Here is a 7,500-nt window from a genome sequence, read left to right as displayed (position 1 = left end):
AGCACACGAAAGTCGAAGTATATACTTTATTCGACACAAACTGTGTTTTTTTGAGGATCCGCTGTGATAATGAGAGAGATTTCTGCATATCCACCCGAATCGAGCAATAATATCAGAATCCGACGAATCGGCCCAGACTGACTTACTAATAGGATACCCTGATACGTTACAGAATTTTGCTTTAACCAACGATCCAATCAGAGGAAAAATTGGGACTATTGTATCGAATCTCTTAATAGCAGTATCGATCATAAATGAATTCTCTAGCATTTGACTCCTTATCACCCAAGGCGTTAGTCGTACACCTGAAAGATAGCCCAGAAAAGAGAAAGAATGATTGGATAATTCATTTATATGGATCCTACCCGGTTGAGACCATAAGTGAAAATGACATTGCCAGAAATTGACAAGGTAATATTTCCATTTCTTCATCAGTAAATTAGTACACCTTGAAGCCATAATTGATTTTCCTTGATACCTAACATAATGCATCAAAGGTTCCTTGAAGAACCAGAGGGGCAGGGTCCTTTGAGAATCATTACGAGGCGTCACTACAAGATGTTTTATTTTTCCATAAAAATGTGTTCTCTCAAGAAAGGCTAGAGAAGATATTGACCGTAAATGAGAGGATTGTTTACGAAGGAAAACTAATACGGATTCGCATTCATATACATGAGAATTATACAAGAACAAGAATAATCTTTGATTTTCCTTTGAAAAATGGAAATGGATTTATTTGAAGTAATAAGGCTATTCCAATTATGATGCTCGTGTAGAAAACATCTCAATAAATGCAAAGAAGGAGCATCTCGTATCCGAGTGCGGAGAGTTTGAAGCAAGATTTCCAGATGGATTGGGTAGGGTATTAGTATATCTGAAACATAATATAAATGTGATAATTTGTCCTCTAAAAAGGGAAATATTGAATGAATAGATCGTAAATTCTGATACTGATATTTTGCTATTCTTTCTCTTTCTAGGGAAGATACTAATCGCACCGAGAATGGAATTTCCATAATTCCTGCAAAACCCTCTGGTATCGTTTGAGAATAAAAACTCCTGTTGGGCCCAACGAACCTAGAATCATTAACCGAAATGGTCAAATGATTCTGTTGATGCAGTCGAGTAATTAAGCGTTTCACAATTAGTGAACTAGATTTATTGTCATTGTCATAACCTAAATTTTCCGTGGGTTCATAAAAAATCGAACTATTTAAACCATGATCATGAGCAAGTGCATAGATATACTCCCGAAAAAGAAGTGGATATAAGAAGCGCTGTTTCCGGTATCTATCTATTTCTAAATAGCCTTGCAATTCGTCTTGCAATTTATCCATTTGTTTGCAATGAAACTTGAACCGCATGCGGGGGAGGATTTCTTGGGTTATTAAATAATCAATACATAGTGCGATATGGTCCTAACAAGGTATATCATAAAAACTGATATACCTGGAGACAAGACGTCTAATCAACGCATCCTCTCTTTTTCCATCCAACTCGTTCGTGTTTGGGTATAGTTACAAGAGATTGTGTATTAGAAATCCTTTATTTTTGCAACCCGATCGCTCTTCTGACTTTGGAATGAGTTATATTTATCAGTACACCGTTTCTTATACACATTTGGTTACACTCCAGTAACTAATGGAGAACAGTGAATAGTTAGGATTTTTTTTTAAAGGAATCAATGATCCACTCGCAGGAGAGCCCTTTCCCGCATCAGGCACTAATATATTTTTAACGTCTAATTAGATCGGGTATTCGTTCGAATTCAGATAAGAACGGAAACTCGTTGCTTTTGGTTTTTCCTTATAATTGGAGCCATATAGCTCTATCCATTTATTCACTTGACCCAACTGTGAATGAATTTTGAACCGTTCTAGCTAAGAATCAAAAGGACATTTTTTACCGATCTGATATGACCAGATAAGAATGAAGTATTCTCAGAGTTATCCATTGATACGACATGCTGTTTTTTCCATTCATTCCCTTTCAGGATCAGTCGTGGTCTTACAAACTCTACCGATGGTATGGACGAATCCGCTTCATCCAAATGTGTAAAAGATCATAGCCGCACTTAAAAGCCGAGTACTCTACCGTTGAGTTAGCAACCCAGATAAGGATCTAATTACGATCGAAATAAAAATCAAGAGATTTGATTACCGGAACCAGTCAAGTCAAAATTACCGGAACCAGTCAAGTCAAAACATTGAACTAACATAAGCATAAGAATAACAGCAAGTTTAGAAGAAACTATGATTCTAAAAAATCTATACAATAAAGAAGAGCAGATTCACAGATAAGTATAGCTTTAGTAAATAAAAAAAAGACTTCCTGTGTCACAGACGATCCCTCAAACCAATCCTTTGAATGAAGTAAAAAACCAAACCTATGAAACCGCAAGAATAGATCGATTTATCTACGATCGAATTCTATTGTATTCTATTCGTTCGAGAGACCATTGTCAATACAAACGAAATATTGGGAAATCAAATCAAACAAAATACAATAAATAAACTAAATATAAATAAGATAAGGCCTTGTGTTAGATTGGCACTACAAGAAATGAAAATGAAGTGAAGTAAAGAAGAAGTAGGTAAAAAAGAATATCGTATTTATTCACTATCACTATAGGCCCCAAGATTCACCTCTTGTTTCTTGAGGTGAGGGAGTCCCAAGGAAAACCATCAGATTAATGGTAATCCCATAATTTCATGGATTTCAGTTATGACATATAATATAATCCTTTTTCTATCCCTCTCATATTCATATAAATATAAAAAGACAAAGAGATTCTTTGTCATTCTTTGTCCTTACATTATCTCAAACCATATAGGAACAATAGCGAATAGGTATGAATATAGCAAGAGAGTGGCGAAGAAACAATTAAACAAAACTAGAACTAGCTACTATACCGGTCCATCTTTTGATTTCATTAATTTCATTTTGTTTGATTAACTCGAAGTTCCTTAAATACCTCTGCCTTTTTTGAAATATCATGAACAGTTCCCGTGGGTTGAGCTCCTTTTTCAAGGAAATATAGAATAGCAGGAACATTTAAATAAGTTTGATTCTTTATCGGGTCGTAAAAGCCTACTTTCCGAAGATCTCTTCCCTCTCTTCGGGATCTGACATCAATTGCAATGATTCGATAGGTGGCTCATTGGGATAGATCGATGGGCAATACCCCCCCCCCTGGAAACGTATAGGAAGTTTTCTCCTCATACGGCTCGAGAAAGAATGATTAAAATTGATGGATATAAATCTATAGCAAACGGATCCTTGAAATCATCAATTAAATTATGATTGAAGTCGTCTTTTTTCCTTCTTCCTTCCTATAAAATAAAAATATCATTCGTCCTCATAACTCAAGTTGGGTAATTCTCAAAGGACTAAAAAAGAAATCCTTAAAAAATCCTTAAATAAATATTTATTGAGCGGTCTATAACCCCTTTTTTGTCTCGTCTGGAATATATTTCCATTTCTTACTTATTATGATCCAATCCACTTGATTGAGACAATCATTGAAAATGGTGTTTTCTTGTTTTGGAATCACTTATCCTTGAATCATTAGGTTTAGACATTACTTCGGTGATCTTTAATCTTCCGGAACGGCAGCAACATACCTTTTGGCTATTTCTTTACGTCGAAGAATCATACGAACGATTCAATTCCATTAATTCCCCTGTGATACACTTCTTTATCATCGAAATAGTCTCACCAATTACAGCAAACTTTTTTTTTATAGAAAAGTCGGTCCAATTTGACCTTTTCTATATCGAAGATATACTTACGAAGTCGTTCCAAATTATTAATTGGCACTAACCCTAGATCCTGCCTCTGATAATCATTTATTCTCGAGCTCCATCATGTACTATTTTATTTACATTACAACCCAACATCGTGGAGTAATGGTGAAACAGAACAAAATATGTCGAGCCAAGAGCATCCTCATTGAAGATGATGGATGTAAAAATCCACAGCCGATCATGTCATTCAAGTCGCACGTTGCCTTCTACCACATCGTTTCAAACGAAGTTTTACCATAACAAAAATTCCTATAATTCGGAATCGGTACGGGATTGATTCAATATGGAATTAAATCATGAATAGTCATTGATTGATCTTTTATTCTATTTTTTAATATTCTCCATGGACGCATATGTATATCTAACAAGTATCCAGTTTGCCCCCTGATTCTAGCGTATGAATCATTTATTTCACCATTTATAAGAAAGACGAATAAACAAGAAGTTAGTTAACAACCTGATCATTTGTGACAATCAGTCATGAGTGAAATGAGCCAATTCTTGCTCGAACGACTAAGCTAAACTAAAGATCTTTAATTGGATTTCCAATACCGGAAAAGAATGAGTTAGTAACTGATTAAGCCATTCCAATGAACCAGAAAGGGCCAAAGTGGTTTGATGGTAAATGATAAATTAACTAATCTCAGACTTCATCGAGTATCAAGGATTCATGAAAAATGGTTTCACATAAAAAAATCTCGTACTTTGCCATCATTGCTATTGGTGGAAAGCAGTTCTTCCGTAAAGACTCAATTTGATCTCTGAATCAATCAGCAAGTCTGTGCAATCACAACGAATAACTGTAATTACGGATATCTCTTAGACGTCAATTTGATCATTTTGATCATCATAATAACATGAAATTTAATTTTGCTTTTCCTTAAATCATCAACTGTCTAAACCAGATCAACTGTCTAAACCAGATAAATGGGACGAGAAACAAAATCTAAAACTAATTTCATTTCTTTGTTCATGAGCATCAAACATAATAAGAAATATAGTAAAAGTCAAAAAATGAATAAAAAAAGACACAGTAAAGTAAATAAGATAAAGTGAACGTCCTCGATTCATTCTTGAATCTGATTGAGAATATCAGAATCAAAGCAGCATGATCTTTTGGTATCCATCGGGTTATGTTATATATACAGCTGTTACCGCGGGTAATCGTGGATATTTTAAGGCATCACAGAAATTTCTGACCGAAACCAAAGACTGTTTGTTGTTTGTTCTTACTGAAATAGAACAATAACAATACAAAAGGGTGGCATGCTTCTTTTCGGCATATTCTGCTTTTTTGCTTCCAGAGTCGTTCGATAAAGTCAAGTAAATTAAATCCGCGATTCTGCCTACCAATGGATTTACAATTCCATTATTCATCAGTTCATTAGAACCAGATGCAAATTGGGTACAATACAATGCATCTATTCCTATTGAACTTGATTGTTTGTTGATGAAATCGGGAATAGCCACAGATATTTCAATTGATACCTTCCATTGTTGATCAGCACATCACATATCTAAAAAACATTTCATCTGGATTATATTATGAATCATGCATACCCGGTCAACCAACAAAAGAATCTTCTTTTCTTATAAGCTGTGTAAGCTGCGTGCTATACCAGTACCAGACACGTATAAGTGCAAAACAAAAAAGGTCCAGATCCGTTTTTTATTCCCATTTTTCATTTGAGTCCAGTCTTAGGAACTCGAATCCCGTTGATGGAATTGGTACCACGAACTCGAACCCTCATTAGAATCCAAATAAAATGAATTCTCAATTGGGATAATTATTAAATGAGATACGATTACCATATCTGCTTTACCATTAATTCAAAGTTAGAAGATAGAAGAGGTTTCTTTCACATTTCGACTCAGAATGGATCATGCAGGAATCAGAATTTTCTGGATTCAAGCATAAAGTTTCTTTTGACTAACCAACTCCAATATGAACGGTACGGACATAGACTGAATAATCCAATTTTGAATTAAATCAAAAAAATATCTTTTCAACGGATCTATGTCTATGCTCCCCCCACGCCTATACCAAAATCATGGATTTTTCATACGTGTGTCAGTCATTGAAAGTGAATTCCGTGTGTAGGAAACAGAATACAGAATAGAAAGGTAAAGTCTAATTCAGAAAAGAATCATTAACATTAAAAAATCATTAACATTAAAAACCAAACTAGAAAGAAAAAAACTAGAAATAAAGAATAGATTACGATTACATTGTATCCAACATGAACCTCCTAAATAGAAATTTAGATGATTAAAGAGAACAAATAATATTTGTTGAGTTAAGATGGAATTAATCTGGGACGGAAGGATTCGAACCTCCGAGTAACAGGACCAAACCCGTTGCCTTACCGCTTGGCCACGCCCCATTTATGTTTCTATTCAAACACGAATATACATTAATATTGGTATCGGGTGTTCGTCAATTCCAGCCCAGTATCTATGGAAGAAAGAAGTTGTTGCTGAGATTCGACACGTGTAAATCCGGAATAAAACTAAATTCATTGATCATTACATATAATTAAATTAAGATAATTAAGATATTGTATGAAAGTATGATTCCGTATAATTCAATTTGACAATTGAAGGATCTTTGATTGGGGGAATTCAAAGAAAGAAGGACTTTTTTACCTACCCTCTTTCTTGATTTTTTCCCTTCAAGAAATAACTCAATAAAAATGATATTATTCTAAGAACAAAATATTTGTTATGCCTAATATCTTTAGTTTAATCTGTATCTGTCTTAATTCTGCCTTCAGCCGAGTGGGTTTTTCTTCGCAAAATTGCCCGAGGCTTATGCTTTTTTGAACCCAATCGTGGATTTATGCCGGTCATACCTGTGCTCTTTTTTCTCTTAGCCTTTGTGTGGCAAGCTGCTGTAAGTTTTCGATGAGATCCTTGATACTGTTCTAGAAAGATTCATGACTTATTCAAAAAAAAAAAAAAAATATTTTACCAATTTTACCAAGAAAGATGAGATAAGTAGTGCATTAAGACAAGAACCCTCGATTCAAACATTGAACATTCTTCAATAGACTCCGTGAATCCGGATCACCTCATTTCCTCATTCTGACCCTCCATCCATGGAGCGCATACGGTATTCTGAGCCCCCGCAATGCAATATCAACAAATCGCATTGTAGGTATGACGAGATTCTTTTTTTGGTAACGAAGGAATCAGAACCTTATTTTATTACAATACAAATGAATTGAATTCCTGTTAATTCCTTTCTTTTCTAAAAACCACTTCGTTTCTTGGTATCAAAAAATGAGATGGTACAAAGGTTGAGAATCTATTCCCTTTTTCTCCCCCAACAGGTCTTGGAGATTTGTAATGCTTACTCTCAAACTGTTCGTTTATACGGTGGTGATATTCTTTGTTTCGCTCTTCATCTTCGGATTCCTGTCTAATGACCCAGGACGTAATCCTGGACGCGAAGAATAAAGAATAATAGATTTTTTCTTTCCTTTTTTGGTTTGGTTTCTAAATCCATCTTCTTAACTTAAAATTTTATCTATTCCATACATTTCATTTATTTAAATGAAATCATCAATCCAACCAAACCAAAGGGACTCGGGGTTTATAGAATGAGAAAGATAAATATCAAGTGAGCGTAGGAAACGGAGAGAGAGGGATTCGAACCCTCGGTACGAATAGCTCGTACAACAGATTAGCAATC

General features: G+C 34.8%; 1 protein-coding gene, 1 non-coding gene and 1 pseudogene across 2 annotated transcripts in view; all 3 read right to left on the bottom strand.

Annotated features, from left to right (window-relative positions):
• LOC126409673 (photosystem II protein D1) overlaps positions 1–5,483 on the bottom strand; it is an 8,021-nt gene extending 2,538 nt beyond the window's left edge. The window contains exon 1 of the mRNA XM_050075545.1: positions 1–5,483. This exon is cut by the window's left edge and continues 2,538 nt beyond it. The gene's annotated coding sequence lies outside the window, so the exon portion shown is untranslated.
• Positions 5,484–6,750: 1,267 nt separating this feature from the next.
• Positions 6,751–7,500, bottom strand: part of LOC126409672 (ATP synthase subunit alpha, chloroplastic-like) — a 5,728-nt pseudogene continuing 4,978 nt past the window's right edge.
• The window catches only part of TRNAS-GCU (transfer RNA serine (anticodon GCU)), an 88-nt gene continuing 30 nt past the window's right edge, over positions 7,443–7,500 (bottom strand). Inside the window, exon 1 of the tRNA in view lies at positions 7,443–7,500. This exon is cut by the window's right edge and continues 30 nt beyond it. This is a non-coding gene — a tRNA (tRNA-Ser).

This window comes from Nymphaea colorata, unplaced genomic scaffold, assembly GCF_008831285.2.
Source record: "Nymphaea colorata isolate Beijing-Zhang1983 unplaced genomic scaffold, ASM883128v2 scaffold0713, whole genome shotgun sequence".
Lineage (NCBI taxonomy): Eukaryota > Viridiplantae > Streptophyta > Magnoliopsida > Nymphaeales > Nymphaeaceae > Nymphaea > Nymphaea colorata.
Note: the sequence above shows the minus strand (reverse complement) of the source record. Positions and strands in the feature narration are given on the sequence as shown.